This window comes from Simochromis diagramma, unplaced genomic scaffold (genome assembly GCF_900408965.1).
Source record: "Simochromis diagramma unplaced genomic scaffold, fSimDia1.1 OVJJ01000816.1, whole genome shotgun sequence".
NCBI lineage: Eukaryota > Metazoa > Chordata > Actinopteri > Cichliformes > Cichlidae > Simochromis > Simochromis diagramma.
This window is the reverse complement of record NW_024386908.1, coordinates 8,551,039-8,567,998: the sequence shown is the minus strand read 5'-3', so window position 1 is coordinate 8,567,998 and position 16,960 is coordinate 8,551,039. Positions and strand designations below refer to the sequence as shown.

Here is a 16,960-nt window from a genome sequence, read left to right as displayed (position 1 = left end):
CCCATTTTGCTCCCCCCCATGTATGAAATCCATAAAACCTGTACATTTTCTGTATATTTTCCTGATACGTGTGTAAAATCTCCTGACTTTTCCTTTTGTAAACAATATGAAATTGAGCAGTAATTGTTTTTGGTATCTGTACAATCGTTGCCTGGCTGTTGGAGGGTTCCAGGGCTACCCTTTGTCACCAATTCTGTTCATAATCTTTACATTTCTAGGCAAAGCCAAAGGTGGCAGAAACCTCAGGATTTTATCTCTGCTCTTTGCAGATGTGATTCTGTTGGCTTCATCACAAACCCACACCTATGGTTACACGGTCGGGAGTGAGAGACAGAACAAAATCTCAGATACAAGTGGCAGAAATGAGCTTTCCCCAAAGGGTGGCTGCCCTTTCCCTTCGAGACAGGGTGAGGACTAATCGGCCACTATATCGCCACATCGATAGGAACCAACTGATGAAAGCGTTAGTGCCGCCCCCACAGCATCAAAATGAGAAGAGGCAAAGCTGAGATAGCTTGGACATGATTGGCTAGTGATATATTAGCAAAGGGCATTAATGCCAATGACAGGGGGTTGTTGTGAGGATACAAGGGATGGGGGGTGATAGTGGTGATATGGTCCAACTCAAATTAATTTTGTTCTAAAACAGATGCGCCCAACGTGGGGCTCGAACCCACGACCCTGAGATTAAGAGTCTCATGCTCTACCGACTGAGCTAGCCGGGCTGTACAAGGTGCAACTCTAGGTAGTTCAGGCCTCAGACCGGGATGTCTCCGGGGGCTTCTAGGGTAAGGTGTTCCTGGCATGCCCTTCTGGGGAGCAGGTCTTGGGGCAGACCCAGGACACGATGGTGAGATTATATCTCTAAGCTATTTTGGGAACCCCTTGGTGTTTCCCTGGACAAGCTGGAGGAGGTGGCTGGGGAGAGGGAGGTCTGGGCTTCTCTGCTTAGGCTGCTAGCCTCCCAGTATGGACTTCATATCTCTTTAAAAGTGGACCATCCTTTCTAGGTGTGCAATATTGCAGTAGCAAGTGCATCATGGCCGCATCTGACAGAACAGCAGCATGTGACTACTTGGGATCGGAATATTTTGCTCATTTATGAGTTTTTTTTTTCAAGTAATAGTCACTCCAAAAAATTTGACAATACCCACAAACTGTAATTGCAGCAGTTCTGAGACAGTTAACGGAATCGCCTCGCTTACATCACTAGATTTTCTTGGTGTTTGCTGAATTTGCTGAAGAAATCAAAGTATTTCTGACTAAATTAACCAATTAACAAAAAAAGACTGTAGATACAAATTTGAGATGTGTTGTAATAAATGCAGAGTGATTCTTTTTAAATATAGTTAAAAATTTTACTGTCGTTTGAAAAACACACACACACACACACACTCACATTTTTCTGTTGAACACACGCCGAGTGCTGCACAGTAAACTCCAGCTAGCAAAGTGTGACTCATCAAAAATCATTTCTTCTTTCTCTGTCGTTGCCTCTTTTTTCTCTGCCTGTCAACAACTCCCCTCCTCCTTTCTTTTCAATCTTTCTTCCCTATCCACTTTCTCTGTCCCACCCCTCCCCCTATCCACATCATTCGATACATACAAACGCACACATGCGCACCCCTCCAGCTCTCCTTCAGTCCTGCCTAACTATTCTGTGGGCACGGTGCCCAGGAAGCAGCACGAGCAGGGCAGAGAGCTCCGGGCTGAGCCCCGCAGCCACACTGGCACCCTGTAAGCCTAGAAAGCAATAGGAGCAGAGAATGTGTAAAGCAGAAGCATTGCGAGAAAAGAGACGCAAGGAGCGGATTTTAAAGGAGGAGAGGGTGAAAAAGGGGTAGAAAAGTAGAAGTGCAGAATCGGGCTGAGAAAGGATAAAGAGATAAGAGGATGCAATAGCAGGGGAGACATGCAACAGAGGAGAGGATTAGAGATGGGGAAGACAAAAGGAGATTAGAAAAACAGATAGATCAATAGACAGAGAGACACAGAGAAAGGAGGAGGAAAGATGCAGGGAGGGAGAATGTGTGAAGCAAGAGAGAAAAAAGAGAGCCGGGCAGACAGCCAGCACTCCCAGGAGAGATAGGTCAGAGCAACGGACATGTCTCCAGAGACTGTGTGTGTGTGAGTGTGTGTGTGGTTTGTGTGAAAGACAGTGGCAAGAGATGGAGGGAGGAGGAGAGAAGAATGCAGAAGAGGAGGAAGAGGAGAGCAGCGGAGCGCATAGAGAAAGAGTGGGGGACTTGTATAAGATACTGTAGTGAATGTCTGAAATGCGACCTTGGAAATCTATATCTTTGCATTTGTGTCTGTGAGTTACAACTCGTTGCTGGCACTAGATCTCTAGTTACTGCTGGGTATTATTAGACAAAGGAAGCTATCTGAAGCACAGATTTTGCATACATTAGTACATTTTAACACATGTGTTTATTGATTGATTGATTGACCTGTCGTTTGCATATCACAGTGCATTTGAGTCTGATGCTAGACGCTGGGCTGTACCACCCTGTAGTTTGCCTGTGAACGAGAAAATAAAGCACCCTGATCCACGTCTGGGTCGAAGCACAATATTTGAGTTGCAATATGAGAGAAGCTTCAAAATTTTAATTCATGTGTGTGACACAGAGAGACGGTTAGGGATGCTCAAGCTCATCTTTCTCGACCAGTTTGGGGGGGGAAAGGCAATAGTTATATGAAACTGTAGAAAAAGGGAACAGAGGAGAGAGGCTCAGTGCATCATGGGAGTGCCCACAGCAACCCTGGACAACTCAAATCTAATGGAAAAATAATAAATCAGTGACCACAGCCAAAGGGATTCAAACTGAATTTTGGCAAATGTGTTTGCTGCAAGCAGCCTGCTCAAATGTGATTGGTCAGTAGTTCTCTTAGTAGTAGGATTTATTAATAAGATAATAGGTTACTCAAAAAAAAAGAAAAAAAAAGAAAGGAGGCATCCCACCTGATGTGCTGAGTTGCTAACGTTGCACCCAGGTACAGATACAGATGCAAAAGGACCCCTTCTGTGTGTCTGGTATGCCAGTGGCTTTAGCTTATTAATTACACAGGCAGGTTTTTAAACGCTTTTAACTACCAATAAGCACAATATCCAATATCACCAGATAAAGAATTATTATGTATGTATAAGTTGTCAACTACCCACAAAGTATCAGTATGAATGTTTTTAATGTCTAAAGATTGTGTATGCATGCAAGGCCAGTCCAGGTCATAGAATGTGCTGTATGTGTCAATAACAGTGAAGGCCATGGGATTACATGACCTTGAATTCCACATGTATCTTACACACACACACACAAACACACACACACAGTCAAACACAAAGCCCCATGAAATCCTCAAACTCCTAGGGGTCTTTATGAGGCTCTTGCTTTGGTCACGGAAGGACAGGAGGAAATAAGCTGATGGTCTGTGGTTTTAAAAAGAGCAAATATATCTTCAGCACAATACATTTACATGCTGCTATTATTGCTTGTTTCAAATAATATCCAAATTTCTGTCTGAATAACAGCCAAAGGGGAAGTGTGATTATTAAAAGTGTGTTTCCGGACACGTATAGAGAGAAAGTCTGCGTACATGAAAAGGAATAATAGAAGAAAGGTATTAATGAGTCTGAAAAAGACTGGACATGTGTTTTGTAGACTCGCGTATTTACATTATCGTGTTTTTTTTTTTTTTTTCCAGCAATTTTCAAACCGAGATTCGGCCTTAGAGTGAGCTGCCCTTTACTTCCTTTAGTTTCTGTAACTTTCAGGGGAAATGGGGTAAACACTGGCTCCTGCCACCCACCATGCTAATAGACCTGTTTTCCTAGCAGTCATTTTGACATGTAAACACAGGTGATACTAATGATGCTAACTGAGGCTCTGCACCTAACGAACAGAACCTTCATTAATGTCATTGGCAACACCTGTGTTTTCATGTTACTTTATGTCAAAGTCTAGATGAGCTTTCCTAATTACAGCAATGTCCAGTGTGGCTGCGTCAGACATTTGCATTTGCACCTGCACCTCTGTCGGGAAAGTCCTGGAAAGTTTAGGCCTGCAGTGCGCACGTGTGTGTGTGAAATTAGCTTACGATTACGACTACTAATATATGAAAATCATGAAGTTTTTGAAAAAATTTGTATATGTATTTTTAGAAGATTAGCCTAAGAGACGGGTGAGCAATACAGAGACGTGAACCGGTAAAGAGGAGTGAAGAATTTAAGGTGGTGGTTGGGCCCTGAGATCTCGGGACAGTTTCAACTGCTCCGTGTGTGTGTTTGTGTGTGTGTGTGTGTGTGTGTTTGTGTGATATCCTGCATATCAGCTTGTTTTTTGGACACTGGAGTTTGTGCAAAAACTGTATGTTTGTGTCACATTAAAAAAGGAAGTGTTTGTGTGTGTGTATTTTTTATTGTAATCAGTATAGCCTATACACTTGCAGCGCATGTGTGTTATCTGCATAATACTGGTCTATATGTATATTCTTGCATTTGAGCTTGTGTATGTGTGGGCTGCTATCCCTTTTATGTGTGTGTGTGTGTTCGTGCGTGCATGTGTGTGTGCATGTGCCATGAGCCCCAGTGAGATGCAGCGAGCATGACGGAGAATGACAGCTTGATTTATGGCGAGGCTATAAGTAGAATGACTACTGGTAGAGGAAGAGAGTGTGAGTGTGTGAGGGGGGGAAACATGATAGAGAGAGGGGGAAAAGGGAAGATTGGAAAGGATAGATTGTGGATGGAAAGAAGGGGAGATGGGGGGGTGACAGGAGGAAAAGGGATGCAGGGACAGGGAGCGAGAGAAAGAGAGATGGTCTGAGCGACAAAGCTAAAAAGGCATTGGACGAGAGAGAAGATGAGTGATGGCGGGTTGCCTTTAAAAAAAAAAAGAAGGGAAAAACGGAAAAGGGTCAGAAAGGGACTGATTGGGATTTTGTGAGAGGCTCTGAGTTTCTATTTGCATATTGCTTAAGTATGGCAGAAAAAAAACTGAAAAAACATGACCCAATCTGCAAGCTGCATGAAAAGACACGTAGAAGAGAAGGAGAAACAGGAGGAGGGAAAGTTTAGCTCTTGTTTGCGAAGGGTTAGTACGTGTTGGTTTAATGACACAGTGCAGTTCACGCAGTGCAGCATGCTCGATAGCAAAAATACATTATCTTCACAATTACATTTACATCTTTAGACGTTTAGGGGATTTTGTTATGCAGAACGGCATATGCAGAGTGCAAATGAGCCTCAGTTCCCTGATCAATAACACTGCAAAGCGAACAATATCCAGGAGAATATTCAAGCGCGCCGATGATTACTGTGAATGTCATTGCAAGCTGTGAAATAAAAGATGTTATTATGTTACATTTTAGAGCTTTAATGCTTCATTATTAGTTTTGAAGATCCTCTGCTTGGCTGATGATTTTAAAAACCACGTTTTCTAATAGCATGGGAGTCATTTCTGCAAGGGCTTTGAATGGATCTCATACAATTTAACCTATAAAATGTGTTCATTAAGCCACCGCAGGTTGGATAAGGGGGAAAAATGTGGCATGAAACTGAGTTGCATGAATGCCGGTGCCCTGATATTTGCATCACTCATAATTAACCTCTTAGCAACAACCAGGTGTCTGGTGACCCATCTAGAGTTGGGTTAAGGTTTGAGTGTAGTTCATGTCAAGATCTTTTTATAAAAATGTCACCTATTTAGAACTCCTAAATGTAAAGGTTTTTAACAAGAAAAATGAAGGATGGAACTTCTTTTGAAATTAAACATCTTCTGGTGTCTGAAGATTAGACAATTTTACACATGACTAAAACAAAACCCTAAAATTAGATGGGTCGTCAGTAGGGATGGGTATCGTTTAGGTTTTATCCGATACCGGTGCCAAATCGGTACTTTTGAAACGGTGCCGGTGCTTAAACGGTGCTCGAACCGGTGCTTAAAGAATGGAGAACACAAAATTGGTCCAAAAACCTTTCATGTTCAGCTGGTTTTTTTTGTAAAAAAGATAACAATGTGTGCCTTTTCTGCAGCTATGTGGCATATATGGCATCACTCTTGGCTGGAAGCAGTGCTTAAACAATGGAAAAAACACAAACTTTGTCCAAAACCTCTCATGTTTAGCTGTTTCCCACTTTATCTTTGGTCATTTTAGCCTTTTTGGCCAGGGTGAAGGGAGTATCTGCCATCAAACAAGAAGACAGCCGCATGTAGCTATGATGATGTTTGCTAGTTCACCTTACATGCATTAATGTAATAACGTGGTTAGCCTACTCAACGTAAATTACACACGAACAACATGAAGCTACTCATGCAGAGAAGAACGGCTGCTGCTGCCATCATCATCCGTCATCATTTCTGCTACACTGACAGGGCTAGGGGCCAGGACTCTATTCTTCGGGTTTTTGGGGGATGTTGCTCCGGGTCCGATAACTGGCAACCCACCCGACGTGCACGGTGTGAGGTCTCGCAGCAAGCTATCAAATACGGCGCATTTCTGGGCTTTTAAAAAAAACGCTATGCGTCGCCAGCTGTTTAATCGGATTCTTGGTGTTACCTCCTTTGACAGTATCACAGTATCAGCTTAAAGCACTTGTTGCAGGCTGCTGAGTTTGCATATTTTGCTGTGAAGTACAGCCAGACTTTTGACCGCTTCGCCTTGGACATTTTTAATCTGTAGCTCTGCTCTAACAGAACGTACGTACCTGGCCCCGCCTACTATCCTCGGAAACGTAAAATGATTGGCTAGAAGTGTATCACAGCTCAGGAAAAAAAAGCACCGAAATAAAGCACCGAAATGTGCGCTGCTTTTCGGTCTGGTTACTACCGTTTATGTCAGAACCGGTGCCATCATGGCACCGGACACCGGTACCCATCCCTAGTCGTCAGTAAGATTATCTGCATCCTGATTTATTGTTAACGCTTGATAAAATTGTGGGAAAATATAAAGTGGGGCATGCCAGAAAAGGTTTGAAGACCCCTGTCCTAGCCATAATCCCTACAAACTAAGATGTTTTTATTTAAAAACTTTGGCACTCTCCACCCAGACAAGTATTCGGCACAGCTGCAAAAATATTCATGGTTGATGTAAACAAGATAGCATAGCATTAGTTGCACATAGAAAATGCTTGAGAAGACGAACATCAAGTACTGTGAGTAAGGAAAAGGTAACACCAGACATGTCTTTAAATGTAATTTAATTAATCATTAGTTATTACATTACCAACCGGTCATGGCAGCTGGCCGCCCCTCCCTGAGCATGGTTCTTCTGGAGGATTCTTCCTGTTAAAAGGGAGTTTTTCCTTTCCACTGTTGCCAAGTTCTCGCTCATTGAGGGTTGATTCGATTCTGGGGGTTTTCTCTGTATTATCATAGGGTCTTTATCTTTTGTTTTGATTTGGCGCTATGCTTAGGCAGAAGATGAAGTTGGACTTTTACAAAAAACTAAAACACGTGTACGTGTCCCAACACTCTTTTGATCAAACTTTGATGACACTGCTACAGAGGAGGATTGGGGTCACTGACAAAAATCTCTTTATGGGTTGTCATTCAAAAAAAGTACTTGTAACATTTTATTATGTAATGGATTATGTTACTTTCTGAAGAAAGTCATTTGTTACACTATTTGTTACATTGCTTTCCCCTGGCGCCATAACAAGGGCTGGAACTGCGCCATGATTACCAGTTAGAAAACCTTAGGTTACAGCCCCACAAGCTGACACAAATCCCTACTCTAATGATGACACACGTTCTGTTAGTGTGAAAATAAAGCAATCCCCACTATGTGTCTACTGCAGAAACATGTTCAGGTCCAAATACAGGCTACAATGCTAAAAGCCTGACTGCTCATCACTGCCTTTGTTGCTACTTTAAAATCAGTATCTGGCCTCTGGGCTGGGGTCAGCATACACTCAGCTTTGCAATCAATCTGTGTTCGTGGCTAGCTGTTAGCATCTGTTTGTGCAGATGTTGTTTTTTTGTGCAATAAAAAAATAATGTCTACATCTCCACTCCTCAAAAGTTTCAGACTGCTCCACCATTTACCTCCTCCCTGCACACAAACCGAATTCAAGTAAGGCCATAATTGTAACTGTAAGGTAATTACTGAATTTAGTACAGCAATGCACTGTACTACTACACTACTGAAAAATGGACAGTGTTGGGTGTAACGTTTTCCAAAGCAATCCTGTGCTAGATTTAACCTCAACAGAAGAAGCCATGGGAATCGGAAAGGAGTACGTACACAAATAGGAGGACATCACTGTGTGAGCCTTGCCTTAATTTTTGTGGCTGCCAAGATCGAATCAGGGAGTTTACAAGGGTGTCCCCGTAATTTCTTTCTAACAGCCTCAGCTTGTGCCCAAAGGCTAAAACCCAATCTGTGAGTTTTTTTCAAACCAAAACTGGGTCAGCAGCATTTCTAGAAGTTTCTGTCTTATGTCTCCAAAAGATTTCTGGAGTAGTGCAGATGTTAGGTGTGAACAGAAGAAATTAGAAGAGCAGAAATTAAGACCTTAAAACAAAAAAAAAAAGTCAGTGTTAATGTGTTCAAACTTTTAACCCTGTGATAACCTCAACCCCAAAACCAGGTGAAAAAAGTGAGGATTTTTGTGCGATTTCCCTTTTCTTTCTTTGTCTTCACATTGCACTTTATTGCTTTGGTCTTTTCATTGCTGTACTTTCTTTTTCTCTTTTTCCAGAGGAAAAGTTGTAATTTTCTACCCTCTGGTATAAAATAGAGGAGTGTTTTCAGGGCACAGAGCAGGGACGGGGAAGAAACGACTGTGAGAAATATGAGCAGGAGAGACAGATAGAGACAGAAAGAGAGAGAGAGCGCAGTCTTTGATCTATCTCTTGGTAGGAGCTGGTCTTGGCATGCAGCCAGAAAACCCCACAGCGCACATATACAGACACACACACACATATATGCACACACATTTAGGGCTCCAGGGCTTTGCTGATTATTTCTACTGGGAGGATCAAACACGCCTGCCCCCCCTCCCCTAACCACCCTCCCTTCTCCATCCTCCATCCATCTATCCATCCATCCTTCACCTATCTGTCTTTTTACGAGACCATCTGTCCAGGCATTCATCAGGCACCCCATCCATTCTTCTATCAGATGGAAAGATCTGATCTAAAAAAGCTAAAACACGTCACTTTCCTTACACTGACTAATTATAACAGACTGTGAAACATATTAAGGGTCTCTGAGTTTTAAATCATCAGTGACTTTGCTGAGCCATCAGCAGTGTGGGTGTCAGGATGGCCGAGCGGTCTAAGGCGCCAGATTCAAGGATGCAGTCCTTCCTCACTCATGGGATTTATGGTCTCCAAATGGAGGCGTGGGTTCAAATCCTGCTCCTGACAGTATTTTTGGCACTGAAGTTTTTTAACACATGTTGTTTATTGGAAAAAAATGCATCCAACAAGTCTGCCGCTCTGTTGCTTTGTATTCAGTTGATGACATGTAAAGCTTATTTATTCTTGTGAACTTTAAAGGTAACAAAGCCTAAGTGATAAGCAGAGCCGATACTTGGATTTAAAAAAAAATCTTTATCTATTTGATTTTCCAGCAGTGCTACATTTTTTAAGGTTTTATAGGGAACATCTTCGCGATACTCAGTATTCATGACAAATTCATACGAAATCACAGTAATTTTAATCCAATTAAATTCCGTTCAGTTTGATTCAGTTTTATTTATACAGCACTAAATCACAACAACACTCACCTCAAGGCGCTTTAAGGTAGACACTACAATAATACATACAGAGAAGTTGCTATAATCATCGATTTTGGTTTGTGTGCAGGGAGGAGGTAAATGGTGGAGCAGTCTGAAACTTTTGAGGAGTGGAGATGTAGACATTTTTTTTTTATTGCACAAAAAAACAACATCTGCACAAACAGATGCTAACAGCTAGCCACGAACACAGATTGATTGCAAAGCTGAGTGTATGCTGACCCCAGCCCAGAGGCCAGATACTGATTTTAAAGTAGCAACAAAGGCAGTGATGAGCAGTCAGGCTTTTAGCATTGTAGCCTGTATTTGGACCTGAACATGTTTCTGCAGTAGACACATAGTGGGGATTGCTTTATTTTCACACTAACCGAACGTGTGTCATCATTAGAGTAGGGATTTGTGTCAGCTTGTGGGTCTGTAACCTAAGGTTTTCTAACTAGTAATCATGGCGCAGTTCCAGCCCTTGATATGGCGCCAGGGGAAAGCAATGTAACAAATAGTGTAACAAATGACTTTCTTCAGAAAGTAACATAATCCATTACATAATAAAATGTTACAAGTACTTTTTTTTGAATGACAACCCATAAAGAGATTTTTGTCAGTGACCCCAATCCTCCTCTGTAGCAGTGTCATCAAAGTTTGATCAAAAGAGTGTTGGGACACGTACACGTGTTTTAGGTAGTCAAACTACATCATGTGTCTAAGCACAGAATTTATTTACATAGTGCCAAATCAAAACTATATCCTATGATAATACAGAGAAAACTCCCAACAATCGGACAACCCTCAATGAGCGAGAACTTGGCAACAGTGGAAAGGAAAAACTCCCTTTTAACAGGAAGAATCCTCCAGAAGAACCATGCTCAGGGAGGGGCGGCTATCTGCTGTAACCGGTTGGGGTGAGAGGAGGAAGACAGGACAACAGACATGCTGTGGAATTCACACAGGATTTTTTTTCAACATCAAAATAGTCAAGGGTTTAAGCCCAATTTTTAATGTTGATCATTTTGTGATCAAAAGATTTTAATCAACCATTTGGACTCACAATATGTATCTGGCATGAAATCAAATCCAACATTACACTTATGCTCAACATAGTTTTTACTTTACATAAAATTTTTCCGCTTTCCTCCACTCAAACTAATCTGTGTCTATCAGCACCATACGGGAGTTTCTTAACTCAAAATCTACCACATACAGTATAAAAGCTTGATGTAGTTTGGACTGCACATTTTGAATGTTTTTCTTTTCCAGTGCCACTGTTTTGTTTTGGTTTTTTTTTTGGGGGGGGGTATTTGGTTTTTTTGGACCTGGAAGATACTTTATGTGACCTGTCCAGGTCGCCAGTCTGTCAAGGGGCTAACACATCGGAGTAAGGAGGAGTCAAACACAAATGTCGTACAAATGCAACAATGTGCAAAGCAAGCACGCAAGCCATGTAGCAGTCACGTATATTTGTGTAACCTATAAATCCCATCATAAAGACCATGAGCAGCAAAACGAAGAAAGCAGAGCAATATGCAGATTTGAAAGAAAGCGACAAAGGTGAAATTTTGGCTGTGTTCACTAAACATAATAATAGAAACATGCTTAAAAATGATAATTCAGTCAATAATTTGTTTTGATAAAAATGCCACCATAGTCTGTGTCACTATTCACGTTAGCTGTGAATGTGTGGGCTGAGTTTAAGAGTATGAGGCTCTTAACCTCATTGTGTTCAAGCCCCACGTTGGGTAAAATTACTTGACTTGAAGTTGGCAAAGTATGAACTAGCTAGAAAATCTGCAGTATGTGGAAACTTAGAGACATAAGGCCTTCTCAAATAGAGAATCATTTTAAAGATGTCTTCTGTGGATTATTGTGTGCACACACTGAGGGGGAATTTGTAGTTCTGGACTGTGCACGGAGAGTGCTGTCGACAGCTGCCATCAACAAGGTCAGGGCCCTGTGAGTGTGTGTTTGTACGAGAGACAGTCTGGAGACACAGTAACATCTTCAGCTGTTGCTTAAGTTGTAAAAGAGTTATTGTCAGTCTCTCAGTTCTTTCTGCCTTTCCTTCATTCCACTAAAGTACCAATTGCTTTGTGCCACCATCTGCCTTAAATTTTCATTTTGTTCCTCTAGAAATTATCTATATAACTGGAAGATTTCCTCTTGTTTGTCCCCTCTGGTCTACAATAATCACACCAGTCAGTTCCATGCTGAATCAGCTGCTATGAATTCTCTCCGTGTTTCTCTCTCTTGTTGAGCTGTGGAGCCTGAAGGTCTAACCTCCAGTTGAACTCACACACTGAAGTAAACGTGTGTGTGTGTGTGTTTGTGTGTGTGTGTGTGTGCGCATTTGTTTGTCATGACTATGAACTCTCAACTCTGACCTTCAGTGCATATCTATCTATCTATCTATGTATCTATCTAGCTGTTTTCTCTCATAGTGCCTACAGGCAGATGTAGGGGTCATTAAAACAGGAGCTGTGTGTGGTGCGCATGTGCATGAGCGAGGGCACTGGCCCTTCCTCCACTGTCTAAAAAGGAAATACCAAATTATGGAGGTTCTCTCTCTCTCTCTCTCTCTCTCACACACTCTCTCTCTCACACACACACACACACACACACACACACACAGTGGGCGCGCGCACTCACTCGCTCATTATCTGCTTCATCTTTGTAACACTTCTGTTCTGCCACACTCAAAGAACGAGTGAAAAGCGGGCATAGAAAGTGGGCAGATTTAATTGATTTAGCTTGTTTGCAAACACAAAATGGACCGCAATAGTCCACACTTGCTCACATCCACACATCTGGTCACTCATTACCAGAAATAGGATGTAACAAAGTACAGATACTTTGTTGCTGTACTCAAGTACAGTTTTTGGGTATATTTAACTCTCTATTTATCTCTACTTTCTGCTCCTTAGTTTTAACATTTTTTGGTGTGAGTTATTGGTTATTGTAAAATATGAAACCAATTGGGAGGTAACAGGAATACGTAAAAGAAAATCTTGTTGGTTTATCCATCTCTGGTGCAACTCATGGAAAAGACGAAGAGATAAAAGAGGCAAAAAAAGTGCAAAGCAAAGACACATCTGTAAAAGGCAACTTTGCACAAAAAGTGATCACAAAAATGTCCTTAAAAGAGCTACCTTTTACAATTATACTCTGAGTACATTTCATACCCTGCACTATTTCATTTTTGCTTTAGTAAAGAATAAACTGTGGTCATTGCAAAGCTTTGAACCTGACAACAATTCCCCTCATTTTTTGCTTTGTATTATTAAGTGTAAAGATAGAGATACCTGTACTCCAAAAGTTTGTTTAGAAAGGTTAAAATAATGGGATGATAACAGCCACAGCATCTTCACTCTTCTCATATAAGAGACAAGAAAGCATGTAACTGTGCAAGTTCTCTTCTCTATCTATCTATCGATCTATCTAGTTACATTAATTATACTGGATAATATACTGTGCTGTATATGATGGAGCTTGGACAAGAAATCGATTAAAGATGCAGTGAATGTGTCATCTTTGTGGGCAGTCAGTGCTAAATAAGCCAGAGCACACATCGCTAAGTGTAACCAGATAAAAGGAAAAAAGAAAAGTGATTAAAAAGGGAAGAATTCTAAAAAGAAAGACAGGCTGATAAACAGAAGACAGTAAGAAGAGAAAGAAAGAAGCTATGTGAGTGTGCGTGTGTTTTTGTGTGTGCTGGAAGTGTGCCAGGGAGCCTGCCAGCCAGCCAGGCTGAGCTGGAGGGCCCCTGCTGGGGGTGGAGGGTTCAGGCGAGCCCCCTGCCTTCACCGGCCTACTGGAGCATGCTGGTAAAGAAAGAGGGAGGAGGGAATGAAAGAGAAGGAGAGAAACAGAGACCCCAAGAGAAAGGAAAAAGAAGAAGGAAAAGAGGTGGAAACAGACAGACAGCCACAGGCAAGAGAGGAGGAGGAGGAGATGATGATGTTGCTGCAGAAAGAGAGGTGGAGAAGGTAAACCCAGAGCAGGAATGTGAGAGGAATGCAGGGCATGGAGGAGTTTTCCTTTGGCTGGAGAGAGAAAAGGAGAGAAGGGGAGTAGATGGGAGGGTGGGAGGTCCTGGAAACATAAGGCAGTGCAAAATACTCCTCTAATGTATTCCCTCTACCCTTAGTCTTCCCCTGCAGACAGTCCACAGGTCCAGATGTGTGAAGGCACTCCGATCTGTTACAGATATCGATTTGACTGATCTTTTTTCTTCTTTTTCTCTTGAGTCATTTACCCACCTCACACATCCACACAAATGTAAAACCCAAAGCAAATGAGAAGACATTCATTGAATATAAACAACCACAGTGAGTTGTGTTTTTATGCTTGCTTGCATTTACAGTCACAAAATTCATTTTAACTATGGAGACAGAGTGATTTGCAGTAAAATCAGTCTTGAAGGTTTTACTTTAATTTGTTCCACTGATCAAAAGCCACAAAAGGGCCAGTGCTGCAGCGTTGCTTCTTTAATGAAGAAAGCAACATGGGACTGAATCCCTATATAATACTAAAATAGTAGCTCTTTAAAGTTAAGCTTTAGTGTGAATGAGGTTAAGCTTTTTGAGTGAATACCTGCCTGCAGAGACAGACTGTGTGCCTTTTTCTGTGTGTGTGTGTGTGTGTCCCACACTGGGTTCACTTAAAAGACCCACTCTTTAAATATAAATAGCACTGTTACAGACAGGCAACTGTGTATTTGTGTGGGTGTAGTTGTATTACGGTACTGACATTGTAGGGACATGAATCCCTTTAGTCGTTGTAGGGACGCACCTCCCTTCTGGGGACAAAAACCAAGTCTTCATAAAACATACCGTGTGTTAGGTTTCTTTCTTGTTCTTTGAATTTTTGTTCCTGTTTTTTGTAATCTAATAAACATTTGATAGCTTTTCCATCCTTTTAGCTCTTTGTCCCTCCGCCTGTTTGCATATGTGTTGGTTTCTTTGTAATCAGTTTTCGTTTTATTTTGGTAATGACTTATTGTTTTCATCTGTGGTTGTTTTGCTTCCTTTTTGTTTTCACACTTTTGTATTTGTCTGCCCGTCCTTATTGGTTGCATCTGTACTCACCTTTTTTCACCTGTCACCAAACAACCCTGTGTATGCATTGTCCCTTTATCAGTTATCAGACTGTCTATTTTCCTTCCCACCTGTTTTCCACATACTCTTTTGTGTTCCTCAAGCTATTATGCCTGCCCTTAGGTATTTGTTTTGTTTGGACTATTTGGACATTTTTGCTTTCATTCAGTATTTCTGCTTCCTCCATTCTGCATTTGGGTCCTGTTTTGACAAACATGTAAAGTGTAATTTATTCCTTTTGCAGGTTTAATGCAGGGTGCATTTTAACCAAAACCTAGCTACGTAGCTTTCAGCAACTAACCAGCAAGTGGAAGCAAAAGTAAAGTTTAAAACACACACAAAAAAGGACACTCCAGCCGTTGAGTTTGGTGCTCTTAAAAAAAGAAACTCAGAAATACATCTCATCTCAAAAAACACGAAATTCCAAATTTTTCAGATCCAGACTTGACATGTAATGTATGCACACACACTGAAAATTTGAAAAAAGTGGAGTTGACATCAAGCCATGATTAACTGGTTCTGATGTTTCTAAACAGCAAAAGAAAGAAATGGAAATTCTCAGTGCATCAAATTCTCACATGGAGGCAACAGCTGGGAGAATTACATGGTTTAATCCAGGAGTTGTGTCACAACCATCTTTGCACATATTTCAGGATGTGAGTGGAGCAGTTGAGCTCTTTTTGGCAAAGCTGGGACCACCAACTCTAAGGAGGCAAAGAAATCATTTCAGAGAGCCGGTTGACCCAGAGTACTTGTTAGCTGTGTGTCTAGGTGAGTCTGAATATTATTTTTAACGCATGAAATAGTTGCACAGATTTTAAGCATCCAGTGTGTAAAGGCCTTAAGAGTTCAATCTTTCCACTACCAATGCAATCAGTGTGGATGAATCCAGATTTTCAGTTTCTTCCTTTTCTGATACCGACTTCATTTTTTTCACAGTGCATTTTTTGAGGATGAATTTTCTGCAAAAAGCACATCGTTAGCAGAACACGACAAGTTCTGCTTCAAAATATTTAGTTTAACATTTTTTTTCGCATCGTCTCACTGCGTAAAGACCTTGATTACCATTGCCAAAAAACGTTTTGTGCATATTTCTACAACGCCAGTATCCTCTGACAGAACGGTAGCACTTCACACCGTGGAACCAGAATGCATTGTGAGCACTTAGTTTGTGCATCTCACAAATTGTAAAACTACAAAAAAGCCCATTTAGTTCCTAGTTTAATTAAAAAAGGTAATATTTCCTATATTCATTATATGTAAAATTGATTATTTCAAGCTCTTTTTAATTTTAATATTTGGATCTTAGATCATAAAAATCCAAACTCCACTATCTTGCATTTATAATATTTCCTGAGCTCAATCAAAGAAAATTAGAGTGGCAGTTCCCCACAGAGCTTTTGTCGTCATGTATACCAAACTCCCAGCATTGCGCTGCAAGCCTCAGCAGAAACGTGACCATGAAGAACCTGGAAGCCACAGTAGTTCAAGATCAACTTCTAGACACACTGGACATCAAACACCTTGGATTCTGTCCCTCTCCACTCTTTCTCGAGTCTGACTTTGGACCACTGAGAAGCAGTTCTTTTCCTCTGTAGCCCAGGTAAGATGCTTCTGATGTCTCTAGTTCAGGAGTGGCTTGATATTAGGAATGCAACGCCTGTAGTCCCTTTCTTGAAGACATCTGTGTCGGTGGTTCTTGATCCACTGACACCAGCCTGACTCCACTCCTTCTGAAGCTTCCGCACTCCACTCCTTCTGAAGCTTCCTCAAGTCCTTTCCTACCACACTGTTCTCTGCCACTCACATTTTCATTAATATGTTCCAATACAGCACTCTGCAAACAGCCAGCCTTTTCAGCAATGACCTTCTGTGGCTTATCCTCCTGGTGGAGGGTGTCGACAATAGTCATCTGGACAACTGTCAAGTCAGCAGACTGATTATGGTTGACTGAGAAATACATGGTATCGATACTGTTTGAGTAGTAATTTACTCAAATTTAAAAAACCTAAATATTCTAATAATGTGTGTTTCAGATTTCAATGATCTGTAAATTGTAATTGTAATGAAAACATAAAAAGGCTTGAAATGATCTGTAACGAATTTGGAATATATGGATGTTATATAGAAATCT

The 16,960-nt window shown here is 41.3% G+C and overlaps 1 protein-coding gene and 1 non-coding gene across 8 annotated transcripts in view; one reads left to right on the top strand and one right to left on the bottom strand.

Annotated features, from left to right (window-relative positions):
* Nucleotides 1-16,960, top strand: part of wnt5b (wingless-type MMTV integration site family, member 5b) — an 89,872-nt gene that overhangs the window by 13,783 nt on the left and 59,129 nt on the right. The window lies entirely within an intron of this gene.
* trnak-cuu lies at nucleotides 653-725 on the bottom strand. The gene has a single exon. It is a non-coding gene; the product is annotated as a tRNA-Lys (tRNA).